We start from the raw sequence: 13917 nt of genomic DNA on the forward strand, positions 1-13917 counted from the left end.
TGCTATATCTACTAACATCATTTGAACTAATTCTTTCATACCCAGTCAAATTTATCTAACTGGGACATTTTTATAGTCTGAATTTGGTGTGTTTTTCTTTGCCACTAAGCTCGGCCTCTAACCGGCTTAGCAGCAAAGAGGGGCATCTGTAAACACCCCAAATTTTCCTCCTCATTCAGTATTTATCCATTTCATGTGTCATTGCTTATCATTGCGTGAATTCAGCATATCATTGCATTGCATAGCATAGCATTGCATGTCATTACATCTCATCTTTGAGATCCAACACTCCTGTTTTCAAAATATTCAATCCAGATTTGAGTTTTAAAACTTTTTTTTCAAAATTCAATTTCAAAACCTGGGTTTTTAATCAACATTGTGTCATTTGCCAACCCCCAGGACCTTATATTTTGAAGTATTTTCTCAGAAAACAATCTGGATTCATTTCAAACTCAATTTCAATTGATTTCAATTCTCAGATGAGACCCATTTAGGTGGTGTCGCTTCTGGATTCCTTCATTTATCAAAAATCTCAAAAATGTTAGAGTCCTAATTGGATCAGGACTCTTTTTCCAGAGTCCTAGTCGGATCAAAACTCTACTTTTCACTACCTTTTTACCTGTTTTCGGAGAAAACCTTTTAAAATCTTCTGTTTTGGCCAAAATCTTAGAGTCTTAGTTGGATCAGGACTCTTCTTCAAGAGTTCAGTCGGATCAGGACTCTTCTTCAGAGTTTTAATCGGATTAGAACTCTAATCTTTCACATCCATTTTCAATCAAATCTTTCAAAATCTTTCAAAATGAGTCAGAAACTCAGAGTTTTAGTCAAAACAGGACTCTGTTCAGAGAGTCCTAGTTGGATCAGGACTCCGATCCTGATTTCAAATTTTGAAAGAATCTTTCAAAAATCTTTTCATCTATCAAAACTGTTGCGCTTTTATCAAAGAATTTTAAAATTCTGAGGTTTTATCTCAGAGTCCTGATCAAATCAGGACTCTTCCTCGGAGTCCTGATCGAAGTAGGACTCTATCCAAAACTGTTTTTTTTTACTTCATTTTCACTGGTTTTCAAAAGCTTTGCTTAAATTCCATCACTTACTTATCAGAAAATCCAAAAATATAAGAGTCCTAGTTCAATCAGGACTCTGTTCTCAGAGTCTCAGTTGAAGCAGAACTCTGGTTTATTCCAATATTTGTTATTATTTTAACTGTTTTCACAAGTTCTTTCAACTGTTTTTCAGAAAATACCAAAAAAAAATCTAGAGTTTTAGTCCGATCAGGACTCTGTCCCAGAGTCCCAGTCCAGTCAGGAGTCTGTTTTGAAGTCTGTTTTTATTCCATTTTCATTTATTTCCATTTGTTTTAAAAAATTAGGTCATTTTGCAGAGTCCAGTTAGTTCAGGACTCTATTTCAGAGTTCTGATCGAGTTAGGAGTCTAACCCTGACTGTGTTTTTTTGACTCATTTCACCATTTTCTGATAAAATCTTTCAAAAACCTTTCATTTGGCTTTTTAAAATCTAAAATCTCAGAGTCCTGAGAGTTCAGGACTCTAACTCGGAGTTCCAGTTCGCTTGAGACCCTATTTTCAAAGATTCTGAATTTCAATTATTGATTTTAACCCTTTTTTAAAGTTATTTTTAGTGTTTATTTCAAATTTCTCAAAACCTGATGTGGGCCCACTCAGTCGGCGCCACATCCAGAGGAGTTCTAACCCAGTTGGAACTCTATGTCATTTCAAAACTTTTAATTTCAAGCTTACTTTTGAAAATCTTTTGAAAACTTTCTCAATTTCAAGTTTTAAAATCATTTTTTTTGAAAAACTCAAGTAGGGCCCACTCGGGGTGGTGCCATATTCGAGTAAGTCAGGGCTAGACTAGGGTTAGTCAATGTCTTGGTTAGTGTTAGAGGTTTAGAAGGGTCAAAAGTTATTTTAAAAACTCATTTTGAAGTTTGGATTTTAAAACTAGTGTTTTTAAAGGTTTTTAAAGAACTTTAAAAACCTAAATGTGGAAAATGCCAAGTGGCATCACATTTGGGGATTTTTTATGATTAGCTAGGGGTTAATTAGGAATTATTTTGGATAATTTAAGCTAGGGGTATATAGGTCATTCCACCCCAAAATCGCCCCCCCCTTTAGAAGTCCAAAAATTTCAAAATTGCTAATTTTCAAAACCTAAAAAGTTTCTATAAATTGAGACCCATAGGGGGTCGATTTTTCCAGCCACCTTTAGAGCAAGTCTTGGAGCTCCTCTCTCCTCTCTAGCCCTTCCTCCATTTCTGCAACTCCAAGGTGAGAAATTTTATTAATTTCTTTAGTTTTATTTAATATTTTTCATGATTTAATGCTAGTTTAACCATTGGTACCATCTATTTCATGGATTCAACCATGATTCAACCTCAAGAACCATCAAGAACGGTCCAAGAAGATGATCTAATACTGTTTTTAGTGTTTTCCAGGGATTCTAATCCATTAGAATTGATTTTAGCACTATTCCTTTTATTATTAACCAATGAAACATGTGATTTACCATTTTTATGGGTTAAATCCATGTCTTTAAAGGTAAAATTGAATTCTAGCCATTGATTCCCTGATTTTATTTTATTTTTATGTTTATTCATGCTTATGTTACGTCATATAGTATAAAAATAATCTTTATTTACTGTTTTAGTGTTTATTTTATTGTTTTTCATTAATTAATGCATGTTTTCTCAAGTTTCTTAGATTTCTGTGTGTTTTTTAGTTTAGAACAGAAAAGAGCATGCTGTTTCGGATTGAAATATGTGCTGTTAATTTCTGATGTTTTTATATGTGATGCATGCATATGTTATTGATCTACTGTAAAAAAATCAGAGTTTTTGGACTTCGGGAACCCTGTCATAAAAATCAGACATCAAATCGGGTTTTTAAAACTTTAAAATCATTGTTAAAATCAAGAAGGTAACTTGCTGTTATGATATTTTTCTCATCTTATATCCGATTTTTGATCTGTAAAATGCCATGGATTCACATTAATTATATCTAGCTACTGTGAAATTTTTAGAATTTTTAATTACTGTTTAGTATTTTTCCTCTGTCAGAAACTTCGATTTTCAATTTAAAATTCGTTAGGGTTTGTCAAAACCCTAATCAGACTTGTGTTGTTTATAAATCCCAAACCACAGATCTGATTCATGATCTGTAAAAAGTGAGTATTGTTATATTTCTGTCAACTGTTCACTGTTAAAATCTCAGATATTTTTAATGAGTTATGCTATTTATCCCAGAATTTTTAATTGAAAGTATCAGTCAGGACCAAAGTTAAAATCAATATATTCAAGTCCGGATTGTCGGATGGGTATCTCCATGGTTTTAAAGGATTTTTCAGATCTGTAAAAAGGAAAAGTTCTGTTTTTCTGTCTATTTGTTCTCTGTAAAAGTTCATAGATTTCCATGGAGGTTTGACCCCTGGTTCGGGTCCTGGACTGAGACTGGTTGGTGAACTAGGTCAAAATAGCATATTTTTAGGGTTTGATGCTATTTTCGGATTAATTTAATGCCAAAAAAATATTTTTATAATTCTAATTTGATATTAGGATTATAACAAGTGCAGGTACCAAATTTGAGGATTTTTAGAATCTATTTGATGTTTGAATGGCTCAAATTGCAAAACAGGGCACCCGAAGAATTCTAAAACACTGCAAAAATCACAAAATTTGTGATATTCTTGGATTTTTGTGTATAAGAATATATTTTTAGGGTTTAATCATATTCATAATTATATTAGGATGCTTTAGGTTTAATTTGATGCTCATTTGATTTCATTTAGTGCATAAAACCTAAGTTTTACCAAAATATTTTCTAAAAACCCTGATTTCAAGGCCATAGTCTTGCTATCGGGGGCAATTTGGTCATTTGACCTCAATTTCGAATTCCCTAACCCTAATTTTCATATTTTTAATCATGTCACATCATATTTAGTTTGATTTATTTTCATTTGTATTCCAAAACTTGCATTTTACCAAATATCTTTCTGAAAACCCTAATTTCAAGGCCATAGTATTGTTATTAGGGGTATTTTGGTCATTTTGACCCCAATTTTGAAATTTCATATCTTATCTTCCTTATTTATTCAATTTTTTTTCATACTTTATCATTTTGATTTAAGGAAATCATGGCAAAAAGGCTTATATCTAGCAAAATCCAGCAATTTCCTGATATTGCTGGATAAATCTAGAAAAGCCAACATATCATCAATAACAAAGTTTTCTAGTTTTGCAGGTACATTGAAGACTTTATTTTTCATGTATTTAAATTTCAATAGTGATGTAAATTAAATTAACTTTGGAATAAGAATTTACATTTCCTGCATAGCATAGGATGCATTGCATATAGTTTAATTCTGCCAATATTAAATGTCTGATGAATGTATGCCAATATTAAATGTCTGATGAATGTATGCCAATTCATGCACATTTTATTAATTTACTATGGTATACACGAATGGAACATACACTAGCTTTTATGAAGTTTATAAACTTGGTGGAATTCGTATTTATGACCATAGTCAAAATACGAATGATACCCAGATTTATAATCTTTGTATTAGCCACATTCAGCCTACACTCTTAGGCTAATTTCAAAATGCACTGCATTTCTTAAAAATACAAAAAGTATTTCTCAATTCCTCAAATCCATATTCATTCATTTTCCAATTCCAATTCAAATTTCAATTCAGAGAAATCAGTTTTCTCAAATTTTTCTACGTCTTATTCAAAATCGATTTTCTCAAAATATGGATTTGCCAATGATATTTCAAGTATTTCCCAAGTTCCAAATTCGATTTTTCTAAGTTATATTTTCAATTTCAAAGTTTGAATTCAAAGAAATCAAGTTTTTTTTTAAAGTTATTTCATATTTCTCAGAATCGATTTTCACAAAAATCTCTTGAATACTTTAGAAATCAATTTTCACTTTCTCAAATACAGTATCTCAATGATGATTCATGATTTTCAAAGAGTTTATTTTCTAAATATTTTCCAATCTTTGAAGCAAACATCATGTTTTCAAATATGCATTTTCAGAAATTCATAGCACATGCCTGATTCTTTGTGCATTTAGAAATTAGAATATGATTTAGACAAGTTGAATAGAGCAGAGCAGTAGATTGATCCTTGGTTCGATTACCCCTGTTAAAGGTGGCAGAAACGGTCAAACCTCGTACCGACAGGCGAGTCCCATTCTACGTAATTTTCCCGCATTTTAAAACGGAGGTGAGTTATTTTCAAAAACTATTTCCAAGGTCAGTTTGATTTGCAAAAGTAAAAATTTTGCGATGATAACATCGACCTTACATCAGCACAGTGGTCCAAAACATACCATTCTGCCAGATATGGCTGGGACTCTTTTGTTACTCTTCCACTTTTTCCCGGTCTTCGTGTCTCTGCTAGTTATAAAGAGTGGTGGCAAATTGTCTGTCTGCCTCCTCTTTCCCAAGTTTATTATTGATGCAATCATGTTTTTCTTTCAATAAATAAAAATCTTGCAAATTCTTCAATGGTTTAGACAAGGTCAGGAAAGAAAACTGCATCAGTCGAGGGGATCGCGTATTCAACTGCTTCAGACAAAGAGATGGATTTCCCGCGTTCAGGCAAAAATCAAGGGCAGCAGATTGAGGATGACATTGATCCTCAGATGTATGCCATGTTCAAGAAGATGATGACCAAGATGCTGGCATAGCAAGCTGAAGCCAGTACAGATAAAACACAGGTAAAGCAAAAGACAAAAGGTCAGGCAGTCAAGAAAGCCGTGAAGATATCTAAAAAGCCTACCCAGAATGTTGATACAACTGATGAAGAGGGATCAGCAGAGGATTCAGATGAAGAGTTTGAGACTCATCAGGCATTCCGCAAATCTACTCAGAGGCAGGGGTCAGCCCACAAATTCAAAGAGCAGTCTGTCAATGACTCTGACCAGCCACAGTTCAAAGATGTGGTCAGAATGCTTCGAGACCTGCAGGCCCGCGACAAGGGCAAGAAAGTCTTCACCAACGAAGACTTCTATGATGGTTTGGATGGGGACGACAATCTCGAGAATCTCCCCAGAAAGTTTATCAAATTCGATGGTTCTGGCGATCCTAAAGCTCATCTCACCATGTTCTTCGCTGAATGCTCTAAATTCAAGCGAGACAACATGGCACTTTTCCTTTGTTTCCCTCGCAGTCTGGAGGGAACAACAACAAAATGGTATTCAGAACATGTCAATCCTATCGAGTTGAAAGAATTTGACAAAGTGGTGATCATGTTCATCGAGAGATTCCTCTTCAATGTCGAGGCGCTTCCCACCCTGAGTCACCTATGTGGCCTCAAACAGAGAGAAAATGAGAAGGCTAGAGATTTTATTCACCGTTGGAGGTCAGCTTGTAACAAGATGAGGGACCCCATATCAGAGGGACATGCTCTGTCCCTAATTCTGAGTAACTTCTCATAGCCTCTAAGAGGTCTCATCTCTACTGCACCATCAAGGACATTCATTGAACTGACAGAGCGAGCCGAATGGCTCGAGTTGAGTATGGAAAATGGTTTCTATGAAGGTTTCACCTTCACTAAGAACAACAGCCAAACTGAGCAGAAGAAGAAGACTCACTTCACTCATTCTGTCAGAAATAATAATTGAAACCACCGTAAGGGGCAGAACAAAGATTTCTGTTATGGGGCAGAAAGTTCCAACAAGAACGATCAGAAAGGCAAGTCAGTCCTTCAATTTAATAAGCCACTTTAACTAGAGCAGGGACCAAAGCCCCGAGAAAAAGTGAAGCATGAAGGGTGGAGTTATGACACGAAATTCACTCCGCTGGACCAATCACTCGAGACGGTGCTCGAATATATGTTGACCAAGGAGATGGTCAAACTGCCCAGGCTGGTCGATCCCCCCGTTCCCATGGGAAAATTCAAAGATCAATTTTGTAAATTTCATAGAACGGTGGGACATAATACTGAGAACTGCTTTGTTCTCAAAAATATCGTTCAGGATCTCATCGACAAGAATCTTCTGGTAGAGGGTGCCGAAGATGAAAATATGGATATTCTGAAGAAACCCTTTCCCCATCATTCTACAGCGGTCATTTCTGAAAAGCCTTTTCAGCCGCAGGAGCATATCAGGCCATGCTTTAAAAAGGATATGCAAGTCCAACATCAGGTCCTTGTACTGCAGCAGGCTCAGTCCAAAGCTCAGAAAATGGATCTCATTGCAGCTTTTGGTAAAATAAAAGTATCTGATGAACCCGCTGGGGTATCTCCTGAGGTGGCTAAAAGAATGCCATGGCTCCCCAAGCACTTTATTAAACCCGCCCCGAAGAAAAGTGAGACATCTGCACCGAAGCCGATAACTGCATTGTCTAACATCTCAATTTTGGATCTAGCCCAAGCTTCCGCCAAACACCAGCAGATGTTGAATGATCTATTACGGAAAATCAAAGTGAAACCGAGCATAACTCCTGAAGACATGGCCCAGATAGTCAATCAGGCCATGACAAATGCTCCGATCACTTTCTCAGATGAAGATCTTTCCAAGCCGCATGTGTTTCACAACAACGCTTTGTATGTTGTGATTCGAGCCAGAGGAATGATTGTTCCTCATGTGTTGATAGATGGAGGCAGCAGCCTCAACATATGTCCAGAAATGACAGCCAAAGCTCTGGGCTTTAAAGAAGAAGAATACATTCCGGACCCGATCACCATCTACGGATTCGATAATCATGGTCAGACAGCGAAAGGAAAAATTTTCTTGGAGATTTTCATTGACTATTCAGTCCACTCTGTCCTCTTTCATGTGGTCAATGTGCCGCCAACGTATAATCTGTTGTTGGGAAGACCTTGAATCCATAACACGAACGCGGTGCCGTCTACTCTGCATCAGTGTGTCAAGTGGTCAAAAGGTGGAATGATCATAACAGTCTTGGGCGAGGATCCAGAGCAGAGGCTTGCACAACCCATGGTTCCTAGGCCCACTTTCACTACTGATATCCCTAGCATTAGGGGCATTGATGAGATAAGCTTTGAAGAAAATTCGGGAATACTGCAGATGGCTGAACAATCAGAGCATACAGTGGCCATGACTCAATGGATAGGCCCTCAGTTTTTCAAGATTGGAGGACAAATTGATTATAGCACATTCAAAGATCATCCTTTGTTCTCTCAATTCATGAAGGCCAAAAAGGGATTTGATCTGTTGGTAAAGCATGGCTATCAGCCTTTTCAAGGCTTGGGAAAAAATGGAGATGGTCATCTTGAGCCAGTAATTCCTCTGCACTATCCTCAGAAGACCAGATTGGGCTTTAATGGCAGAAGATCTCAAAAGGGCACTATCTTTGTCAAAGGGACGCACTAAGGGCATCTGCTTGTCTTTCATTTCTATTCTTTTGTTTTCACATTTGGGATGATATCCCGTTTTATTTCAATCATTGTCCTCAATTCAATCTTTCAATAAAGTTGCAAATTTCCTTTGTCTATCTGGATGCCATTTGTCTCTTTACTTCTTATTATCAAATCTTTAAAAATTTGCCATTATTTTGCTCTTTTATATTTCAAATTATTTTCTCAACAAAAGCAATTTGTTTTATGATGGGCGATTTTCCTGAATCGATTTATTCTCCAATTTTCACAATGTCTTCTCGATCTATCAAGAAGCTCGTTCTTAATCCAGATGCTTTTTCGAAGCCAGCAGTGATTCATCAGGTCAAAATAAGGGCAGAATATAGTCAGACTACAAAGCAGTCAGAAAAACCTGCAGAATTTGATTAAGCTCTTCAAGAATTATCAGAATTTGCAGCAATTCAGAAACAAGATGAGCCATCATCCTTAGTTCAGGATTCGACTGAGGATATCAATATTGGATCATAAGACGATCCTAAAATTCTCAAAATTGGCAACAGTTTGAGCCCGGAAGAGAAAGAAAGACTCACCCATTTTCTCAAGCAACATGAAGAAGTGTTCGCGTGGACGTATGAGGACATGCCAGGTCTAGATACCAAATTGGTTGAGCATCGTCTCATCCTAAAACCAGATGTCAAGCCAGTTAAGCAGAAACTGAGAAAGATGAATCCTCGAGTGGAACAACAAGTTAAGGAAGGTCTGGAAGACCTACTCAAAGCAGGGTTCATTCGAACCATTGACTATCCAGATTGGCTAGCAAATATTGTCACTGTTCCCAAAAAAAATGGTAAAGTTCGAATTTGCATCAACTTTAGAGATCTCAATAAAGAGACTCCTAAGGATGATTATCCACTTCCTAATATTGATCTTTTGATTGATAGCACAGCGGGTCACACTATGTTCTCTTTTATGGATGGATATTCTGGATATAATCAGATCAAGTTGGCCGCTCATGATCAGTTCAAGACATCTTTCACTACTCCTTGGGACACTTTTTGTTATACAGTCATGCCATTTGGGCTTAAGAATGCTGGAGCCACTTATCAGTGTGCTATGGCCGTCATCTTTCATGATCAGATGCACAAAATCATGGATACATATGTCAATGATATTCTGGTAAAGTCCAAAGAAGAGAAAGATCACATCAAAGTTCTTAATCAAGTTTTCAAGCGGCTCATTCTTTACAAGCTAAGACTCAATCCACAAAAATGTATTTTTGGAGTCGAATCAGGCAAGCTGTTGGGCTTTCTAGTCAGCAAAAAGGGGATATAAGTGGATTCCGCTAAGGCCAAAGCTATCATTGACATACCGCCCCCGACTAATCTCAAAGTATTGCTTAGCCTTCAAGGACGCATGCAATCAATTCGGCGATTCATATCCAATTTAGCCATGAGATGTGAGCCGTTCAATCATTTGCTCAGAAAAGGAGTGAAGTTCGAATGGGGACCAGAGTGTCAGCAATCGTTCGAACACATAAAGAAATACTTGCTCAACCCTCTTGTTTTAAAACCGCCAGAATTGAAAAAAACCCTACTGCTATACATTTCAGTCAATCAAGTTGCTTGCGGCGGTTTCTTGGCGCAATACGAATAAGGCAGCCTGATAGAGCATGCCATTTATTATGTGAGCAAAACGTTCATTGATTACAAGAAGAAATATTCTCAAATAGAGAAGACATGTCTAGCTCTGGTTTGGATGTGTCAGAAATTGAGACACTATCTGCTAGCATCTGAAGTCAAGATCCTATCCAAATTAAATCCTCTCAAGTACATTCTAGAGCAACCCTTCCTCAGCGGATGGATTGCCAAATGGCAAGTCCTATTGATGCAATACGATTTAGAATATGTCTCTCAGCAATCTATCAAAGGCCAAGCAATTGCAGATCAATTGACATATTTTCCTCTAGCAGAGGATGTTAAAGCCGATGATGATTTTCCTGATGAGCAGATCTGCAATATTCAACAATCCCCAATTTAGAATTTATTCTTTGACGGTTCCAACAATATGGCAGGCATAGGAATTGGGATTCTGTTGATCACACTTGAGAAGGAGATGATTCCCTTTTCTTTCAAATTAGATTTTCAGTGCACTCATAATATGGCCGAGTATGAAGCTTTGATACAAGGTCTGAAAATTCTACAGGACTTCAATGTCAAAAGAGTGCATGCTTATGGCGACTCTTTGCTCGTCGTCAATCAAGTCCTAGCCGAATGGCAAGTGAAGGATCAGAATTTACTTCCTTATCAGAAGATCATCTCAGCTCTTGCTAGCAATTTCGAGGAATTCCAACTTTTCCATATCAAGAGAGACTTCAATCAAGTTGTAGACAATTTAGCCAATTTGGGATCCATCATGTCTTTCAAGAGCGGAGAATCTTGTCGCTCCTTTGAAATTGGCAGACTTGATTAACCTGCTTTTGTTCTAGTAGAGCAGATAAACCAGGCTGAGCAAAAAAAGAAGCCCTGGTATCATGACATCAAGAATTTCATTGAAACTGGCAAATTTCCTTCAGAGCTCTCAAAGAAAGAGCAGCGAGCAATTCAACGCATGTCTGCTCGATATTTTATTCTTGACAACATCCTTTATCGTCGTGGATTCAGTTCTGAATATTCTAGATGTTTGGATGAAGAAGAAGCTAAAGAAGTTGTGCAAGAAGCACATGAAGGCATTTGTGGTGGTCACGTTGGCTACCAAACTCTTGTCAAACAAATCATCCGAGCAGGATATTACTGGAGAACCATGCAACAAGATTGCTATCGTTTTGTGAAGAAGTGCGTTCAATGCCAGATGCATGCACCTTCTATTCATGCGCCAACGACATATTTGCAATCTGTCGTTTCGCCATGACCATTTTCTATGTGGGCTTTTGATGTTGTAGGCCCCATTACTCCTGCTTCAAATGGTCACAAATATTTTCTTGCCGCAACAAAATATTTTACTAAATGGGTAGAAGCAGTAACCCTACGCATAGTAGAAGGTCGACATGTGGTCTCATTCATCCACAAGAATATCCTATGTCGTTTTGGCATACCGCATGATATTGTGTCAGATAATGGCAGTCATTTCAAGAATGAGAGAATGAGAACTTTCTGTTCGAAGTTCAAAATCCATCATCATTTCTCCGCTCCTTATTATCCTCAAGGGAATGGCCAAGCAGAGGCCACCAATAAGATTTTGATTTGAATCTTGGAGCGAACTTTGGAAACAGGCTGTGACTGGCATAAAAAGATTCATGATGTGTTGTGGGCGTATAGAACCACCATTCGGACTCCAACCAATGCTACTCCGTCAGAACTTGTCTACGGAACTGAAGTAGTACTGCCTCTACATGTCCAAAAACCTGCTTTAAAATTTGCATCACTTATGGAATTACCTCTTGATCAGTATCAGCAACAACGACTAATACAACTTGATTTGCTAGATGAAAGAAGACTCAGAGCAGCAGAGCACGCTCAATCATATCGTCAGAGGATAGCCAGACAATATGCAAAATCCGTCATTAAAAGGAAATTTCGAGTCAATGATCTAGTGCTCAGATCAACGGCTTATCTCAAGCACCGCCCAAGTGGAAAATGGTCACCAAATTAGGAAGGTCCCTATGTTGTCAAAGAGGCACTACCTCGTAATTCATATCGTCTCATCCATGTCGACAGAGTGGAATTACCAGATCCCATCAATGCTCAACATTTGAAAAAATTCTATACTTAAACCATGTCTTATTCTTTGTAATTCCTCCAAATTTTGTTTAATAATGGTTAAATTCTCCTTTCCCAGTTATACTGGGGCATTTTTAAAATTTTGTTTTTATCTACAAATATCTTGTATGCAGGCAGGATAAATAAATCTCTCATTTTGCACGCATGTGCATTCATTTATATCATTTTCATATTTGCATACATCTGCATTCATTGGCATGCATTTGCATCAAGTTCGCTACCCATTCAGGATAAGGGATAAATCCTGAGACCCCGACCAGCATTCTCATTATAATTCCCCAAAACTTTAAGAGCATAGGTCTCTTTCAAAATTTCAAGTCTCAATTTAAAAACAAGGTATGTTTTCAAAATCCAGAGCTCGAGCTGGTATATCTTTCAAAACTCAGCGCTCGAACCGGTATATTTTCAAAATCCAATGTTTACACATTTTCAAAAACCAGTATTCATATTTCGGCCTTCGGGTCATCCAATTTTCAATTGCGACCTTCAGGTCAATCAATTTCCAATTTCTAATTTCAAATTTCAAATTTCAAATTTCAATTTTCCAATTTCCAAATTCAAAATTCAAAATGCAAATTTCAAATTTCTAAATTTCCAATTTCGACCTTCGGGTCAATCAAGTCCCAAATTTCCAATTTCCAATTTCCAATTTCCAATTTCCAATTTTGACCTCGGGTCAATCAAATTTCAATTTCGACTTTCGGGTCATCCAATTTTCAAATATCAATTTCCAAATGTCTAATATCAAATTTCAAAATTCAAAATTTCAAAACTTCCAATTCCAATTTTGACCTTTTGGTCACTCAATACCAATTTTAAAAAAATTCTCTTGCGTGATATCCTTTGTACAGGGAGAGTTTGAGGGAGCTCGTTCTTTTCGCATGCTATCCTTTGTTCACTTAGCCTCTTTTCAGGGAGAGTTTGAAGGGACTCGTGTCTATGTGAACCGTTTGCAAAACAAAATTCCAATTTCATACAAGGAACCCTTAGTTCAGGGAGAGCTTCGACGAAAGTTCGCTTTCCTTGTGACCACAATTTTATACTAGGCCATTTCATCATGAAGGACCCTATTTTCAAAGAGAGTGTGATGGACTCGCTCCTTCATGACCAATTCACCGACCTCACCATTACCGGCCCCCTTTTCATAAGAAAAGCCTAATGTTAGGAAGTTTTGACGAAAGCTTAATTTCTCTTCGAAAGTTTGTTTTGCAAACACCTCCTCTTTAGGGAAGAGAGGAGTAATTTCTATTTCCAATTTCTGAATCTTCTCCTTTGGGGAAAGGAGAATAAAATTTTTGTCATGGATGCGTTGCGTTGTGCTTCAGATGCTCGCTCTCACCAAGGATTTCAAAAAAATTTTGCCAATTTGTCATTAAATATTTGTTGATTTCAAAATCTTTATTGCACAAAAACATTACCTCAGAATACCGTCAGTATTACTTCCGAAAGGACAAAGCTTTCGCGAAAAAGGATTTAAAATTCAGAATCTTTCTATTGGCCGACCAAAAGGATAAAAAATAAATCCTCGATATGGCCAGCAAAGGAAATTCAATGTTGTTGCAAAGCCATAAGTGATCGGTATTGATCGCAGTCAATGGCACATTTTTAAAGATCATTCTTGGAAAATAAAGCAGTCGAAATATCTTGGGTGATACAGAAAAATCCATTCAATCCCTATATCTCCTCAATCACCTAAAGCTGCAATTAAATATCTGCAAAAGGGATCTCTCAACTGTCGTCAAGATGAAGGTGAATTAGGCGAGTAGACCCCCGGGGCCAAAGAAGATTTGAA

This window comes from Nuphar pumila, chromosome 1 (genome assembly GCF_984573655.1).
Source record: "Nuphar pumila chromosome 1, dmNupPumi1.hap1.1, whole genome shotgun sequence".
NCBI classification, from domain to species: domain Eukaryota; kingdom Viridiplantae; phylum Streptophyta; class Magnoliopsida; order Nymphaeales; family Nymphaeaceae; genus Nuphar; species Nuphar pumila.